The following is a 16,050-nucleotide window of genomic DNA, read 5'->3' on the forward strand; positions in this document are numbered from 1 at the left end:
AGGCTCAGCAAGTCAGCTTCTCCCACCTGCTGCTGCCTGCTTTATTCTAGTCGCACTGGCAGCTGATGAGATGGTGCCCCCCCCCGCCCCACACTGAGGGTGGGTCTGCCTCCCCCAGTCCACTGACTCAAATGTTCATCTCCTTTGGCAACACCCTCACAGACACACCCAGGAACATTACTTTGCATCCTTCAACCCAATCAAATTGACACTTAGTTTTAACTATGACATAAGGGTGCTGTTAACAGTGTCAGGAGTGGGGAGGATGGAAAGAGGAGGATGCACATAGTTCCTGCAGATGCTGGCTGGTGCTGTAATCCATCTCTCTTCCTTCCCAAAGGAGGATGATATATCAGGAAATTAGTCTTGGCTCTTCGGCAGTAACAAGCAACTCCAAAATCTCACAGGCTTACAACATCAAAAATATTTTCTTGCACGTCACCTGATGCCTGAGAGGCTGACTGCAGCGCTGCCCGACGTTCCCTTCACTGAGGGTGCAGTGGACCTAGAATCCTGCCAGCCTCGTGGATGTGGAGAAGAGCACATGGTAAACCTTGAGCTGGCTCTTAGATCTTCTGCCTGGAAGTGAGAGATGTCATTTCTGTACATTTCACTGGCCAGGGCAAATAGCATGGCCAAGTCTAACGTCAAGGAGGAGGAGAAATATTATCCTCTTTCAGGGAGGGGCAGTAAATATTTATGACCAACAGCGAGGCCTGCTACAGGTACCATCAGAAGAACCCCTCTGCGTGTTGAGAAGCGGCGTAGCTTCCCTTACCACTTCCCACAGAGGCAAGATTGCTGCTTGCCGAGGCCTTCTCAAGACCCTTAACAATCCCTTCTTCAAGGACTGTGCCATCTGCATGTTCCGACCACATCCCATTCTTTATCTTGCACTATCCAGGCCTTCTATCCTTCTCATTCCCTGTCTTCCAGGAAAAAAACGTCAAATTGTAGTTTTATGTCATTGTCCTGAAGAGCTGCTTGTTTGGACTATGCTTTCTAAACATAACCTAAATTGAGTGTTTAAAGCATGGTTATTTTTCACAGCAGTTGTAGGAAGAACACTTTGCTCCTTCCTGTCTTTGCAGGGGCTCTGCAAAACGGCGAAGGAACTGAATCCTCTCAAGCCTATTAAGGTAGAAGGGGCCTTAGAGAGTGGGTAGCTCAGCTTTCATGAACCTAGTGGTCCACATGGACTGCTCGGATTTTGTAAGGCCCCTAAATTGCAAGTAAAATTATGTGAGAGTTACATGTCTAGTAAATGTGTATTTTCTGGGGCCAGAAACTATATCTCATATCTAATTCTGAAAGGATCTGCAAACCCAGGAAGATTAAAGGATAACAAAGTCTAATCCAATCCCTTTATTTTACTGGTGATATTTACAGAAATTGCAGTTAGGTTCCTTGAACCAAATGGGTGATTCTATTTAATATATTACTGATACATTAAAAGCTTTTATTTTTTAACTGATGTATCAGAAACTTTTTCCCCAAACTTAACGTTTTGTTTCAGTGGGTTAATTTTTCAAATATTGCAACCTACTCTGGGAGAAAGGAGGACTCTTTGGAAAGTTACATTGACTTTTAAAACCACAAGGGTATCATTTGGTGCGTTCCTGCCCCAGCAATTATTACCCTTTGAGAGCCTGCAGAGCTACCTCCAGCCTTCCCTTTGGTCTCCGTGGGGACTCATTACATTTCTAACAGGCAAGTATGAAAACTTACAGTGCTGGCTTACCAGAAGGGTTTGCTTTGGGAATTTCACAGACAGGGCTGCTTCTGTCTTGTAAAGAAATTTACATCCCATGAAGCAGAATAGGGAATGACTGTGGCAGATGATGGTAATAGAACTGCATCAATATTACATGTCTGCCAGGCAGAGAACCAACATGTTTTAACAGCACAGGTCTATGTAGCTTCTTCCTTCTCTTCCACGAAGCTGGTTGGGAGTGAGTGCTATATCCTCTTCACAGATTAGGAAACAGAGGTTCAACACTTTATTATTCTCCAGAGCAGAGGTTCTTAACAGCATCCTTAAGTGGGGCTTCAGGGGTCTGCGAACGCCTGAAATGACCTGCAAAGACAGGTCTATATTTGTATGTCCATGGGGACGTGGAGGATGTGATTTTCGTCAGATTCTACAAAGTTCTGTGAATCTCAAAAGTTTCAGAACCACTACACTAGGGCTTCTATCCTTGGCAGGCTAGTCCAATTATTTTTACATTCAGGCTTACCTTTTTTTTTTTTTTAATGTGTTTTCTCCTTTTTCCCTTAGTTGCTGACCTCCATTAACAGCAGACAAAATTGGAAGCAAGAGCGATTCTGGAGGAGTCACACTTAGATGTTTCCCTTACTTATTTCTGTTCTGGAAATTTAAAAATCTTACTTCTCATGACAGTCTTACATGAAAAATTAAAAATCACAAGGATTCATGGATGGAAAACTGAGACCCAGAGATAAAATCACATTCATGTCGTCATAAATCAGCAATTGAGTGAGTGATTGTTCCTTGGTAAGAAATATACTCTCAACTCAGTTGGAAACCTTTTGCCAATATTACTTAACACATGCCAGTCTGGTGTGACTCATTTTTCTTGACATTATGCAAATAGAGGAAACAAGACTGAGTGGCCTTCTGTCCGGAGAGCAGGAAATGAAGCCTGTTTGGGGCCACATGTTTCCTGGGACATGTGGTGTCAGAAATGGGTATTAGAAGAACCAGGCCTTTGTTCATTCTTTTATTTTTTATTTGTATTTTTTTCTAGATGAAGTCTTACTCTGTTGCCCAGGCTGAAGTGCAGTGGCACTGTCTCGGCTCATTGCAACCTCCGCCTCCCGGGTTCAAGCTATTCTCCTGCCTCAACCTCCCGAGTAGCTGGGATTATAGGTGCCCACCACCACGCCTGGCTAATTTTGTATTTTTAGTATAGACAGGGTTTCACCATGTTGGTCAGGCTGGTCTAGAACTCCTGACCTCATGATCCACCCGCCTCGGCCTCCCCAAGTGCTGGGATTACAGGCCTGAGCCACTGTGCCTGGCCGCCTTTGTTCATTTCTATTTCATGAGTGATCTCCTTTTGTTGGCCATGGCTGGAGGAGTCAGCTCCCAAAACCCACACTCTCTAGGAGTGCTGAACCAAAGAGAATCTGTCAGGACTCCTAGGTTCCTCTCTCTCTAGAGCTGCAACCAGAAGCTCCTTCCTTCCCAGCCCTGCTTCCCACAAAAGGAAACATTTGACTTTTCGGGATGAGATGTTTGGAGCCAGTGAATCCTTCTCACAGGAAGCAGAAACCCAGCTGCCATGGAGCTCATCCTTGGGGCGCAGAGAAGCCCTGACCTAATGCTGTAATCATGTACTGGATTTTATTTTTAAATCTTTTTACCTCACAAGCTGACTTTATTCTGGCTGGAGGGCTCCTGTACCTCTGTAACCTCCCCAAGAGGTAATTTCCAGCGCTAATCTCACTAACGAGGTGTCGGTTACGGAAAAGGCCTATATGTCCCGGTTTCTTCTAAGTGGACATTACAGTGTTTCTTCAGAGGGTCCTGTGCTGCGACATCTCGGAAATGGAAGAATTTATAGCAAGGATGTTATTTCTCACTAAGTGAGCAGGAGAACCGGAAGATATCTTTAGAGATCATAATAAGGATGGGGAAACTGAGGCTCAGAGAAGGGCAGTGGCTGCCCGAGGCCACAGCTGAGTGGCAGCAGGGTTGGGTTAGAGACTGGACCTTGTGACAGAGCCGGCCTGCTTTGGGCTGTTCCACACACCCCTGACTTTCTAGATTGTTTCATATTCATGGAATCGTCCTCAAACTCGACTCCCCAAAATTGTACCATAGATTAACTTTGGTGCCCCCCAAGTCAAAACTTCAGCAGCTCAGGGACATGGGCCATGAGGCCTGCTGAACTCCCCGTCGACTGGGGCAAAGTCCTCTTTCTTTGTGATCAGGGTGTGCACTCTCCCTTGGCCTCTGAAGAAGCAGTGCCCAGGGTTCCTCGGTGACTCAGCTGCAGCGGGCTATCGCCCACACACGTCCGTGGCCACCCTGGCTGGAACCGGGCTCACCATCACCAGCCACCAGAGATGTCAAACCACCCCCCTTCAAATCCCTCCACTCCGGCTCCCCTGCCCTGCTCCAGCCTCGGTCTGTTGTGCAAGAGCCAAAGGGGACTTAGGAACACGGAGCCACACGCCCAGGCCCAACCCAGGCCCAGGAGCTCCACCCGAGGGAAACGCCTACCCCAGAACACAGCACTCCTAACTCCCGGGGCAAGGCGGGGAGGCCAGGCAGCCGGAAGGAAACTCCTGGGCTTTTTATGGAATGCATAAAACAAAAGGTGAGGGTCTCCACGTAGGGAAAGAACGCATTATTATTTACGGCCTTGGTCTGGAGAAGAGAACACGCTGCTCTTTGCAGCCCGGCGTGTGATTCATTTCCCCCGGGAGCTGCAGGCCGAGGCAGGGCGTGCGCGCAGGCAGCCTCCGGACAGCCGCGCACTCCCGCCCGCTCGTTTATTTACGGTGCTTTATCAGCGGCTGTGCACCGCGGCGATAAAGTTTATGAAAAGAGGCGGCGTCTCCGGCCGGCGGGCTGGGCCCGGCGCTCCTTTCCCACACTGATTAGGATCAGCCCGGGCTTTGGAAGCTGCAGTTAAGGATCTCGGGGGCCCGGGGCCGCGGCTCCCCCTTCCTGCCCCGCCCGCCGGCTGGCCGGCTGCTGGCCCGCGTGGGAGGCGAGGTCAGGGCTGCGGCCGCGGCCCTTCCCCGGGGAGCGGGAGGGAGGAGGGAGGAGGAGGAGAGAGGCCGCCCTGCGGGGGAGGGAGCTCCAAGGCCCCGGGAAGTGGGAAAGCCAGAGAAAAATACCGTCCAAATATAAATGGGCAGTCCCCACGTTAAGAGATGAACGAGAATTTTTTATTTTTTGAGACAGAGTCTCGCTCTGTCCCCCAGGCTGGAGTGCGGTGGCCCGATCTCGGCTCACTGCAACCTCTGCCTCCGGGGTTCAAGCGATTCTCCAGCCTCAGTCTCCCGAGTAGGTGGGATTACAGGCGCCCACCACCACGCCCGGCTAATTTTTGTATTTTTAGTAAAGATGGGGTTTCATCATGTTGGTCGGGCTGGTCTCGAACTCCTGAGCTCAGGTGATCCACCTATCTCGGCCTCCTAAAGTGCTGGGATTACAGGCGGAACAGGAATTTAATAGGAATTTTTCTCCTCTGAAGTCGTGGCACCGTCTCCTCTCCCCCCATTTACTTTCCTAGGTTCCTTGATTCTTTCCGGTCATTTCACCTGCATTTACTGTGTCTTTGCATTAAGGCTTGATTCATTTTGTTCCTTTTCATCGCTATGTTTTGTTCAGTCCTTCAGAAGATAGAAATTGAACACCTGAACTGTGGACAACACCTCTAAACACTGCAGAGAGAGATCCAGAGAGGAATAGCCCTGGCCCGCAGGGTTCTTACCGTCACAAGCACAGTCCAGTAAGAGCAGCCCAGGGTTATGAGCAACAAGAGCAGACACTACAGCAGGCGCTTGCTTTAGGGACATTGTCTTGTTTCATCCTCACGGTGACCTCAGGAGGACAGTGCCATCGTTACGCTGTTTAACAGATGGTAAAACTGAGGCCCAGAGAGGTGAGTGCCTTGATTCAAATGACTCAGCAAGGCAGTGGCTGAGCCAGGATTTGAATTGAGGCAGAATGGTGGCAGAGCCTGTTTGCCTAACTTCTAAATTTCCCTAACTCTCTAGGACAGAGGATTGTAGGAGCGCAGCAGACAGGACAACTAACCCTGCCTGGAAAAGTCATGGTGGGCTTCCCAGAGGAGGTGTCCTTAGGCTGGGGCTTGAAGATGAGGTATTACCAGACAAAGAGTGGAGAAAAAGGCTGTCTTAAACAGAAACACCTTCGTATGTGGTCCTGGGTTCTGGGGGCCCAGCTCTTCTCACCCTCCTTCTCCGAGGAGTGGGGGAACAGAAGTGCAGAGCCTTTATGGTTTGTGAAAGTGGGATCCCCTTCGCCGGCCACCTCCTCCATCTGAAAGGCTCTATCTGCAGCTACTAAATTCCCTTCAGCTCATAAGTCTTCATAGCAATGTCATCCCCTTCTGAAAGCTTTCCTGGGCTATTCCTTGTCTTGCTGTCAGTGATTGAAAGCAATCCTTCCTTCTCTCCTCCCTCACACCTGCCTCTTCGCATTAAAGTTCTTGAGTTGGACTGCATCAGTCTATTTTTTATTTGCTTAATTTATTTTTTAGAGACAAGGTCTCACAATGTCACCCAGGCTGGAGTGCAGTGGCGTGATAATGGCTTACTGCAGCCTCATCCTCCTGGCCTCAAGCAATCCTCCTGCCTCAGCCTCCCAAGTAACTAGGACTACAGGTATGTGCCACCATGCCTGGCTAATTTTATTTTATTTTTTTGAGACAGAGTCTTGCTCTGTAGCCCATTCTGGAGTGCAGTGGTATGATCTCGGCTTACTGCAAGCTCTGCCTCCTGGATTCAAGCGATTCTCCTGTCTCAGCCTCCAGAGTAGCTGGGATTGTAGGCATGTGCCACCATGCCTGGCTAATTTTTGTATTTTTAGTAGAGACAGGGTTTCACCATGTTGTCCAGGCTGGTCTCGAACTCCTGACCTCAGGTGATCCGCCTGCCTCGGCCTCCCAAAGTGTTGGGATTACAGGCATGAGCCACTGCGCCCAGCCTCTGGCTAATTAAAAAAAAAATTTTGGCCAGACACGGTGGTTTACATCTGTAATACCAGCACTTCAGGAGGCCGAGGCAGAATTGCTTGAGCCCAGTAGTTCCAGACCAGTCTGGGCAACGTAAGGAGACCCCCATCTCTACAAAAAATTAAAAAAAAAAAAAAAAAAATTAGCCAGACAGGGTGGCGCTCGTCTGTGGTCCCAGCTACTAGGGAGGTTAAGGTGCAAGGATTGCCTGAGCCTGGGAGGCCAAGGCTGCAGTGGACTCTGATCACACTCCCGCCTGTGACTGTACTCCAGCCTGAGTGACAAAGCAAGACCCTGTCTCAAAATAAATAAATAAGTTTAATTTAAAAATAAATTTATGGCCGGGCGCAGTGGCTCAAGCCTGTAATCCCAGCACTTTGGGAGGCCGAGACGGGCGGATCACGAGGTCAGGAGATCGAGACCATCCTGGCTAACACTGTGAAACCCCGTCTCTACTAAAAAATACAAAAAAACTAGCCGGGCGAGGTGGCGGGCGCCTGTAGTCCCAGCTACTGCGGAGGCTGAGGCAGGAGAATGGCGTGAACCCGGGAGGCGGAGCTTGCAGTGAGCTGAGATCCGGCCACTGCACTCCAGCCCCGGCGACAGAGTGAGACTCCGTCTCAAAAAAAAAATAAATAAATAAAAATAAAAATAAATAAATAAATAAATAAATTTATTTTTGTAGAGATGGGTCTCACTCTTTTGCCCAGGCTGGTCTTGAACTCCCGGCCTCAAGTGATTCTCCCAAGTTCACCTCCCAAAGTGCTGGAATTATAGGCATAAGCCACCGCACCCAGCCCATGAGTCTTTATTGCTAGACTATGAACTCGTGAAGGGCGCTGTTATACTCATTTGCTTCTTACTTGCTTCTGCCCAGGCTGGTGTAGTATCCTACTCATAGAAGGTTCTTAGTAACTGCATTTGGTGAATAAATGGAAGAGAGTGGGAAAGCTGCTGATCGAATAGTTATCTCTTGTCTCCTCTTTACCCCTTGATAAATTTCATAATCAAGCAAGCTCAATATGGAGATGTGTGTCTCCACCTAAGGTCTGGACCACTCTCTGCCAAGACAGCACAAAGAGCAGGACACTGCCAGCAACCAGACGGGTTGAGACAGAGTAACCCAAGCTGCAAGCCCTTAAAATCCCTCCAGACTAGGAACAGGATTAGTCCTGGGGCTTGGGCCTAGCATTGAGTCAACAAGCGGAAGTCATGTTGCCCTAGTTATCAGGGAGAGGGCTGTGAGGGCCAGGAACCAGGCAGGTCATTGCATAGTCCATCTTGAATTCAGTGAAGCATTCCATAGGGCCAATGACACAGGAGACATTTGACACCATAGGGTATAATATCAACTCTAGGCAGCTGTCAGGGCCACTGCCCGGGGCATCAGAGCTGTGTCTTGTTGTTTTTTGTTTGTTTGTTCAGAGCTAGTTTTTAAAAAGTTTAATTGAAAAAGCAATACATGCACATGATCTAAAAATTAAAATGATTAAAAAATGTATACAGTGAACGTTCTGCCTCCAACCATCAACTTCTCAACCTCCTTCTGCAGGTACAGCCATTGTTAAAAGTTTCTTTCCCCAGAGATGCTACATGCATGCATATGCAATATTTCTATATTTTCTTATGATGACTTAATGAGGTTGTTGTGAGCTGAACACATTTGCAGGTGTTGATGACATTGTTATAGTTGTTGGCGCTCTGGAAAAGAGATATAAGGCCCATTGAACTTGAGAACTGGAAGACTACTTACTCTTGCACATTCTGAATGACATTCGGTAATTAAAAGTGTGGAGTAATAAAATTTGGGTATCTCAAATATTACCTGGAAAAAGGCTAGTCTGACTCAAGGGTGGTGGAAAAATCATCTAAGGATGTGTGGTTAGTCACAAATGGTACAGGAAATGTTAGGCCATTTTAGCGCGTGCAAGTACACCGTCAGGATGGATCGTAAGGAGCATAACTGATAGAGATCAGGAAACTATTTGTTGGGTCGGTTCTCATTAATGTATTCATAAGTGTCCGATTTGTTGGTTACTCTGCCGTACACTGGTAGGAGGAAGAGTCACAGAGACGAATAAGGTAACTTCTAGTTGAACGGAGGACCAAAATGCACTCATATAATGGCAAAATAAAGGGTGTGCTTAGTGAACTAGTTGATGGAACGAGCATCATTCAATCTAGGGAAGAAAAGGCTGAGATGACTCACTTACTGAAGTACATGGTAGAGTAACTTGAGTTTCCCCAGGCCTCACCACCACAGTAGGGATGACCTTCTGAGGAGCACTGTACCCGGAGCCTGCCCATAGCAAAGGACTCCCAGCCATCTGGACTGCCTCTGAGTTGTCCTAGGAGTTCCCAGGGGCCTGCTCCTGCTGGACACCCTCTGGCACTCTGGAGTGAAAGCTCTGGGGAATCTGAGGAAAAAAAAAAAAGATTCTTCTTCAATCCTCTTCCCTCTGTGTGAGCTTTCAGTTCCAAAGCTCTGCCATCTGCGCTCTGATTTCCTGAAAGACCTACACAAGATGATCTTCCCGAATTTCCCCTTTGGTCCTGCTGCTCTTCACAGAACTCGGATATGCCTGGCCGAGGATTGCTCAGCATGAACTGCTCTTCCCCTCCAATGAGCAGGACGGTTGGACTCGGGGAGGGCCCTGGCGTGTCTCCTTCCCCACAGAGCAAGTCCCTCCCCACCCCTGCAGGATCCTTGGCCTTGGTTCACACTGGGACCTAAGTTCCTTCTAATTATAACTAGCAAGTATTCAGCTGTTTTGACAAAAGATTCTAATCAATTGTTCTGTAAGGAAGGTCAACCAAGGGGCCGTGGATATAAATGATAACAGGGAAGAGTTAGTGACTGGAAGGGAGGGATGATGTTAAGGAAAGTTCCTTCTGTGCCCTGAGGAAAAGTGCACGGTCTTTCTCGAATAGTTTGGAAACAGGTCCGGGAGCTTTTCAAGCTCAGTCGTTGGTATTCCTGAGGTGGACTGAGGTGTTCCACCTTGAAAATCGAATAGTAGTGGTCTTTTCCCTAACTCAGGTAATGTAATTTTTCCGTGTACATTCTTTCCATGCATTTTTCTTCCATTTTAAACCTTTAGCACCTGCAGGCAACAAAACTAATGAAGAAGTAGTAAACAGATACGAATGGGAACGCTTGGAAACCACCAATGATGCTGAGTTTGTGGTTTTTTTTTTTTTTAAACGTGTGCTTGTGGTTTTATACTGCCTGCTCATAATGCAGCCATCTTTTCTGCTATTAAAATTGTTCTTAGTTCATGGGATGGAATGAAGCAGACCATTATTCCAGGGTGTTCCCAGAAGAGCCTCGTGTTTCAGGAAGCGCGCTTCGGCTTTTAGCTCTCCACCACCTGAGTACACTTGAGTGCTGCTGTTGCAGACTCTGGAGTATTAGTTTCCTTTCCTTTCCCTCCTCCCTCTGCTGTTCACATCATGGCCCAGATTGACTCCCAACCTCTGCCAGGCTAAAGATAACCTCTCCAACTGGGCGATCACCCACAGGCTAAATATATTCCCAGGGGTGAGTTGGGGCTACCCTGACAGTGACTCCAGGCAAGCATTGAACCACTCATGGCATTAAGTCATCTTAGGAGATGGAAGGAGCTTGGGAGGGGGCAGGGATGACTGCAGAAGGCTGGGGAGGGGTAGGAGTGAAAGAGGCAGAGAGTGATGGACAGGAAGCTGGCAAACGTGCTTCCGATAAAGGAGGACACATGCCACATGGCGACTCCAGCAGAAGCTCAGTCAGTCTGCGGATTTGGCTGCTCCCAGCAAAGACTCCTTTTCTGTCCGTTATAATGTTACTTTAATAGAACTCCCAGAGGGAAAAGCCCAGTGCTAATCAGGGCTCAAGAAGTCAGTGGACTTGATGTACAGAATGGGGTGTTTAATTTTATGATGTGGCTATGGGTTACATGAGAGACTAATAAAAGAACTCCATAAAATGTGGCTTGCAGGAACGGGGCTGCAGCCTTTGCCAGAAGGTCAGCCTGTTCTGAAGCAGTTGGAGAGCAGGGCTGATTTCTAGCTGGTGTGGCCACTCTGGTTCTTCAACTGTTGAAAGCCTTCTGAACCAGTTGGTAACTGGCTGCTGCTCTTAGCTTCTCAAGCACAGCCCTGCTGCACTGGCTGCCCGGCCCTGACCCTGGAACCTCCTCACAATCCAGCAAGCAGATGCAGAGGACCTGCAGATCCTGCTCTGTGTCATGTCTCTGGTGTCACAACATTTCTGAGTGGCTAGTGCTTCTGTATCTCTGGTTAATACTTTAAATATCACCTATCCTACCATATATCTTCCTTGGGATTTGTTCTTTCGAATACCCGTGGAACAGATCAGGGACACAGTTCTGTAAAACTCTCCTTAACTGATCCCAGGCCAGTCCAGGGTGCCCCAAGGAGGCTTTCTTGGGTCGAGGAGGCCTGCTGCTCTCATGGTTGTTACAAGGACACACTCAACCTTTCCCTTGAATCACAGTTGGCTGCCTCAAAGGAGAGTTTTAGTAGGTACAGGAATGACATCAGGGTTAAAGAATATTTTTGGAAGGAAGAGGCAAATTTGCATAAGATTTCTGAACCAGGAATTGCATTTGTCACAGAGTTTGAATTAGAGGAATGCTTACAGCACATCTGGACTCTCTTCATAGCCAGCACAGAACCCCTCCATGTCGCCTCTGGCAGGAGATAGCCAGCCCCTTCTAGGTCACATCCACTGATAGGGAATTCAGCTCTTTGAAAGGGAGCCTCTTGTGTGAACCAGCGGGAGCTGAAATCTTCCTAAACAAATCAAAGTGTGAATCCTTTTGTTGAGCTGAAATCTTCCGATACAACTCAAATTTTGACCCCTCACCTAGAGGGAATTGCAAATCCAAAGAATAAGCAATGACAGCTACTACTATGTCTGATTTTATCAAGTGAACTGAGAGGCCGTGAGATCATTCATTCGACCAGTTTCCCGAGTGGCTGCAAAGTGCCAGTGCCTGGTGCTGGAGACTCAGCGGGCACCTGGAAATGGTTCTGCTCTAAAAGACTGTCCAGCCTCTTTGAGCCAGGACTAGACAACTGGGGACACCTGGGAAATCAGAGGGGTCTAACCTTTGCTTCTGGAGCCAATTTCAGGCTGGGGTCCGTCTTTGGGCGGGGGCTGTCCTGGGTGACTCTGGGCAGGAAGCTTCTGCCTGTGGTCCTCCTTTTCTCTACAGGTTACCAACAGCCTGGCGAGCCTGCTGACAGCATGGGGCTCTCACTGACAGATATGGAGACGGATCTACAGGTTACCAACAGCCTGGCGAGCCTGCTGACAGCATGGGGCTTTCACTGACAGACATGGAGACGGAGAGGTGGAGGGTTGTTTGCCGTCTCACTCCTCACACCCTCTGAAAATACCTGTGAAAGTCAAATGACATTTTATAATGCATTTTGCTGAATTAACAACTGAACAGGCTCTTTTATGTTTCATAAACAAGAAATGTTACACAAGTTAGATAAGAAAAAGGCAGACAATAAAAGTACTTACAACTTCATCATCTACAGGTGACAATTTGGTGTTTGTCCATGCCAACATTTTTCTGAGTATATGTGATATATCTGTGTGGGGGGGGATAGACACACACATGCACACACACACACATGCTTTGTAATCTCGCCCTTTTCACCCAGTTTTTTTCCCCAATGAACACAATTTTAAAGTGAATCTACTTATTCAAGGGTCTGTCATTAATGCACATAACTTTGAAGGACTCATCCAAAGAAATCAGATGTGGAGAACAAAGAGTTAAATCATCTCAGAAGTTAAGGAGGCATTCGCCAGGGAGAGTAGATCCAGGGTGTCCTGGATTTCTTTGAAAGGGTTGAGGTGAGATAGAGATTTTCATTAGATGGTGCCTTGTCTGCCCTCTACTCAAATGTTGGTCTGGTGAAGAGAGCCGAGGAGGAGATTTCTCCCCTGTGAATCAGTGGATGGAAAGCTTGGGGAGAGGCTGTAATTGTGGTGAGCCCTGCGCTTAGTTCATTTAGACTCGTGGACCCATGGAAAGGGCTACCTTGACATTCTGAATGGGCTTTCCTGGTCCCAGGTTGCTGAGGAGAAGCTGAACATGGGGATGTGGTGGGACTGAGAGGCCTCCTTCCTTCCCATGCCTTAATTGGGACTGACCCCTTATATCGAGCTACACTGATGTCCCACAGGGGCCATCCCTCCCACCACTCACAGGACTGTAATCACTGAAAGAACCCCCAGAAGCTGGCCTTGAACTTCAAAGAACAGATATAAAAAAACAACTCTGCACCTACAGGGCCTCAGTGGGCAGAGAGAGGGAGAGGAAGCATCCATCGAACAGCCTTTCATGGAAATCACACTGCCGGAATAGACAGCCAGGGCAGAAGTGTAAGAAGGACATTCAACCACAGTATCCCAAACACACAAACAAACAAAAACAAAGAAACAGACTTCCTGGAGCTTTGACTAAAATACTCATTGGACACATTAAAGCAGGCTGAGAAGGCCAAGTGCAAGAATATCCCAAATATAGAACAAAAACACAGAGATGGAAATCATAAGGACAAAAGGAGAGACTAGGAGGCTCGATCCAGTAAACCTAATAGGAGTTATAAGAAAGAGAAAAATGAACACAGGAAAGAGAGAATCATTAAACAAATGATAGAAGGTAACTTCTTTGAGTGAAAAAGACTTGGATCAGAGGTTTAAAACGAACTCGTGGGGCTCCTGAAAGTCACATACTTAAACCCATCCAAATTAAATTCTTGAAGAGCAGGTAAAAAGAGAAACTTTTGCACCCTTTAATACAAAGAAAAAAACATTAATTACCAAGAAACAGAAAAGAGACAGTGTCATGCTTCTCACCTACAATAATGGGAAGCTGGAGAGAGGGGAGCAATGTCTACAAAATACCTGAGCCAGCTGAAATACCTTTTGCTGGCCAGGGTAAACAAAAAAAAAAGTTACACCCTCCCTAGTAGGTGGGATTACAGGCACGTGCCACAACGCCTGCCTACTTTTTGTATTTTTTTGGTAGAGACAGGGGTCTTGCCATGTTTCCCAAGCTGATCTTGAACTCCTGGACTCAAGCAATCCACCTGCCTGGGTCTCCCAGAGTGCTGGGATTACAGGCATGAGCCATCGCACACAGACAGATTTTTAAAAATCGTATCACGGAATGGACAAGACAGGGGTGTAGCTGAATAGGTCAGACTCAAATTTGGATAGCAGCAAGAAGAATTTATTTGAGGGGGGAAGTAGCTGATGAGGAAAGTGTGATTTTGACATGGGTGCCAGTTAAAGATGACCCAAATATGGAACAAACGGAACCCAAGTGTTTCTTCAACTTCTGCTGTCACACTGGAGAAGCCTAAGAAATTCAATCAAGGTCATCTACTTCAAACAAATGAACAACTTATACAGCCCCAGCAAAAGCTGGATGCAAAATACCAGCCCTTCCCTTGCCGGCCACTTTGCCTCCCATTAGTAAGGTGTGTCGGGACACTTCGCGGGACTGGTGTCAACAACTTGGTTTGAGTACTAATGGCAAGAAAATAGAAGTTTATCTGAGGCTCCGCAGGCATGCTTACCCTGAACAACAGCAAGATATGCCTGAAACGTCACAAGAGACCACATTACAGCGATGTTCGAGGAAACACAAGGCAGTGACCGAGAGAGCAAGGGGCTTCAGAAAAGTTATGAGATGAGTGAAAGAACAGAAGAGACTAATACAGTTGAAGTGATAATTTCAGCACAGGGAGCCATGTTGGCATCGTGGGCAAGAATTGCTGCAAGAGCTGTTCAGCCGCAGGCTGTAAATTCATGTTCCATTCCTGTTTCTGTTGAGGCCTTTTTGACGCAAGCCTCTGGTGTCAGGTGGTGTGTGGTCCATGGCAGATGTCTCTCAGCAGACACAAAGGGCTGGGTATGCCTGCAGTTTCATGCAGGTCAGGCCTGGGTGCCTACCACTTACAGGAGGACGATTTCTCTCTTCTTGTTACCTGCCTGCATTTTCCCATCCCCAGGCATAGAAGATAATATGTTATGCCCCGACTTTGCTAAGAGGAATAAGATGAAAAGATTAATGACAATGGAGAAGCAGCAGCAACCTCTTTTAATACAATGTACTAGAGAAGGAGGGATGTACTTTGAGACCACATAAGCTGTCATGAAGGAACAGTAGAGGAGACAATTTGAATGAATCCTCGTGATCTACAAAACAAAATCATAGTGACTAGGACTCCACAGTGAAGATGGTTGACCAGTGTCACAGTCCCATCTAAAGAGCCCCTTTCTGTAAGTCTGAAAACCCATTAAAATAAAGTCACTGAAAAGAAAAAAGTGTATCATCCAGGTATCCCATCTGAGAAAAATACTCTAGAAAGAACCTTAAGCAAATCAAAAATGAACTGAAATAGGTAACTCAAGAAAGGAGATGAAGAGAGAAGTTGGTTGTGGACAAATGGGTCTCTCCTCTCTGTCCCTCTCTGTCTCTGTCTCTCTCTGTCTCTGTCCCTCTCTCACTCCTTCTCTCTCTTATGCAATTGCAGCAGAAGTCCCAGCTGAACCCAGGGGGAGCTTTGGAGATGGAGTTGCTCTGCATTGAGATGGGTCTGGCCTTTTCACTTTTTACCTTGCCCTTGAGGAGTAGCTGCAAGGAGGTTGCCCCAGGGAGGGAAGCAGGCCTGAGGTGTGGCAGTTGCCTTCAGCTTAAGGCAATTCCTGGAGAGAGACTCAGCTGTGAGCTGTCTGCAGCCAACATTCAGCAGCTGAAGAGGGAAATATCATGTATGACATAGTGCCATTTATGTGAAATTATGTTATATATGTACGTACGTATGTATGTATGTATCTGCCGTGATGTGGTAGGAAATGTCTAACAGTCAGCCCTGCAGGGAGGGAGCGGGGGAGAAAAGCCCTGATTTGTAGCTTTTACTGATTTTTGTGGTATAAATACTTCTATCATGGCTGATGTCAAACCACCAATGTGATGTCACTGAACGTGGAGCCAGAACAGGACGCACACGGTTGCCTCTTGTGAGCACAGAAGCTGGCTTCAACACACCGCTGTATAAACATGAGGAAATTTAGGGGGAACATGGGAAAGGGGAGAGGCATGTGGAACAACAGGCCCAGCATTTGGGTATCCTGTTCAGTAGGAGAGCTTTGAGTTTTTTCTCTGTTTTCTCTCCATATGGCTAATTTTCCTTATTGGGGTCAAATTTCTAATTCTCCTCTCTACCGTCCCCTGCCCCTTTCCACCCTCCACCCCTAAGTTGTTATCCTTTGCAGCTAGTG

General features: G+C 47.4%; 1 pseudogene; it reads left to right on the forward strand.

Annotated features, from left to right (window-relative positions):
* The first annotated feature begins 10,427 nt into the window (after nucleotides 1-10,427).
* On the forward strand, nucleotides 10,428-14,914 carry LOC104669900 (annotated as a pseudogene).
* The last annotated feature ends 1,136 nt before the right edge of the window (nucleotides 14,915-16,050 follow it).

This window comes from Rhinopithecus roxellana, chromosome 1 (assembly GCF_007565055.1).
Source record: "Rhinopithecus roxellana isolate Shanxi Qingling chromosome 1, ASM756505v1, whole genome shotgun sequence".
In the NCBI taxonomy this organism is placed as follows: domain Eukaryota; kingdom Metazoa; phylum Chordata; class Mammalia; order Primates; family Cercopithecidae; genus Rhinopithecus; species Rhinopithecus roxellana.